This window comes from Pteropus medius, unplaced genomic scaffold (genome assembly GCF_902729225.1).
Source record: "Pteropus medius unplaced genomic scaffold, Ma_sr-lr_union100, whole genome shotgun sequence".
NCBI classification, from domain to species: Eukaryota; Metazoa; Chordata; class Mammalia; order Chiroptera; family Pteropodidae; genus Pteropus; species Pteropus medius.
Window position 1 is genome coordinate 1,787,582 of NW_024354498.1, and position 3,122 is coordinate 1,790,703.

Consider the following 3,122-nt stretch of genomic DNA (forward strand, 5'->3'; position numbering starts at 1 on the left):
GCAAGTGCTACACATCAGAGCTTGCCCCCTCCCCCCAGAGCCAGGTGGTAAATGCACACTAGCATACCACTATGTAACCCCTCCCCCAATACTAAACTTCCCTTCTACCAGTTTTCTTGAAAGGCAGAATGGGGGCACTACTAGCACTTTGAGCAGTGGGATTCTTAGTAAGTCCGTCCCTTACATTACAGGATATTTAGCATTCCTGGCTCCATCCACTAAATGCCATTAGTACTCTCCAGTCATGAGACAACCAAAAAGAATGCCCCCCTCCAAATTCCAGATACTCCCAGGAGGGTGATAGCACCAGTGGTTGAGAACCAATGTTCTATAATGAGAAATGTAACCTAAAAACATTTCCCAGATTCACAGGAAGCTAAATATTGTCATATGACTGTTTTGGCCAACAGGATGAGAGTGGAAGTGATGGAGACAGCTCTGTCAATGTAACTATATGATGGAGCTAAACCTGAGTCTTTAATATAGAAGCTACATATTGGGAATAGTAGATAGCTTACGAGACAAAAGGCCTGAGCCCTTCAAATCATAGAATTATCATATCAGCACTGTATTACTTACTACAGCAGGAAGCTGACTATGGTCATACGACTGTTTTGGCCAATAGGATGAGAGTGGACGTGATGGAGACAGCCCTGTCGATGTAACTACATGATGGAGCTAAACCTGAGTCTATAAACAGAGAAGCTACATATTGGGAATAGTAGATAGCTAACAAGACAGAAAAGGCCTGAGCCCTTCAAATTATAGAATTATTGTATCAGCACTGCACTACTTACATTTGGACTGTTTTGAGAGTTTGAGTTTATTTTTTAGCTATTACAGCAGCTAAACACCTAGCTAATACATGTTACACATACCATATTTGCATTGTAAGATACCCCCCATTCTTTTGAGTGTTGTAAGTTGTTAAATTCCAGAAGTATCCAGAGGAAGTCTAGTCCAGGACATACTGGGTAAACAATCTTTTCTGTTCTATATACAGACAGATCTTCAAAAAACAGCAATGGTATCAAACTCAGAAACTATATTTTGCTTTTTCATTTATATATTTTGGACTTTTCCCTTCTCTATATATTCATATGCTATTTCTTATATCCACTACAGAGTACAAGGGAAGTATTCAGTTGAATGATTATTTATAAGCCAATGTTTAAAAAAAATAAGTCCCTACTAATGATCACTTAGGCTGTTTTAACTTTATACAATGCTGCAACAAAGTTTTGCTCATATTTTTATGCATCTAAATATGCACCTGTGAAGGCATAGAAAATTACATAGAAATGGAATTGTAGGATCAAAAAATATGTGCATTAAAATTGATCTCCAGTGAGTTTGCATTGTTTTCTCATAACTGCTGTATTTCCCCACCTTTTAAACAATACTGGATGCTATCATTTTAGACTTTGCTATCTGCTTGGTGAAAAGTAAAATCTCTTTTGTCTTAATTTCTATTTCTTTAATTATGAGTAAGACTAAATATTTTTGTTTTTTAAAAGGCCATTTCTATTTCCTTTGAGAACTATTTCTATCCGTACTGTTTACATTTTTTGACTGGTTTTTTTTTTACTACTTTGTATATATTATGTGTCATATATACATTGAGGAACTTGGTCTTTTTTAAGAAGTATTATAACTTTTTCTTTAACTGAGCATGTGTTAAGATATGTGTGTTGTTTGGCTTGGTTTATAGTTTTGCCTATGCAGACATTTTAAATTTTGGTGTGGTCAAATAGCTCCTTTGTAATAATCTTTCCCAGTTCAAGATTATATAAGATACTCACTTGTTTTCTTAGCTTCATTTGAAAAACAAAATTAAATTAAAAAAAAAACCCACCTCATCAATTCTTTGACCTATTGGAATTTAATGAAACTAATTTAGGAATACAGCTATAATCCCACTTCCCACCCTGACCCCTCACCAAGTTGCTAGCCCCAACACAATTTTACAAAATAATCCTTCCCCACTGATTAAATTTGCCACTATTACCATGCACTAAATTCAGCCCCCACCCCCATTCAGGATGGAACAGTCTACCAGGACTGCCTGGATGCCTGTATCCTCACTATCTCTCAGAATACCACCATGTGACTATGGCTTTTCTCACCCAAACAACAGTCAGGGGGGCACATGGCAGCACTAATTCCTTGATTCTCTGGGCAGCTTCCTATCTCTTTAGGGTGGTACCAGATTGTCCCTCTAGAGCCCTGATTTGCCCATGATGACTAATCAGCAATGAGGATGGCAGAACACATACATTTCCTTTATTTAAACAACCTCGTCTGTTAACAATTTGTTTATAATTACATCAAAGGAATCTTTGCTACAACTTTTAGTTTCTCTAGAGCAAGGTTTCTCACTATTGGCATTTTGGGGAAGATAATTTTTTGTTGTGTGGGATTGTCTTGTGCACTGTAAAATGTTTAGCAGCAACCCTGTCCTCTATCCCCAGATGCCAGTAGCACTTTATGTTCCCTATTTTCTAGCTATGGTATTCATATAGGCAAGTTTTTAACTTTCTTTAGAACAGGTAGTTTATTTTTGCTTTTTCTATTACACAGGGTGTACATATTTAAGTATTAAAAAGTCAATGTATAAGCAATACAACTACAACTGAGTACCACTCTAACTGAAAAGGCAAAGAAATTACACTAAAAAAACAGTACTTGGCATTATTTGGGGGAAATAAAATGACTAAAATAGGTTTAAACTGACTTAATATTATTAAATTACATCTTTCAGTACTAAATAATTTAATGCAGCTAAAAGATAGGCAAAATGTGTTAGTATCAAAGAATACAACCAAATTTAAGATAGCAAACAAAACCTATATAACCTTTTTTCAAACAAGAAAATACTTTATGCATGTAATTGTTCATTCTTTTAAAGAAAATCTTGCAAAGTTATCAACCTCCAGAAAAACCACAAATAGAATTACTAACCATATTCTTAACCATATTCTTAACAGTATAAATATGAACATTTGGAAAATACAGAACTTTCTAAACTTGTAAGCAATAGGTTAACTTGAATATGAAAAGTCCCATCTTCAGCAGTTTTATAAAGAACAGTCTTTTGATGTGAGGTCCATGAATTCTCCTCC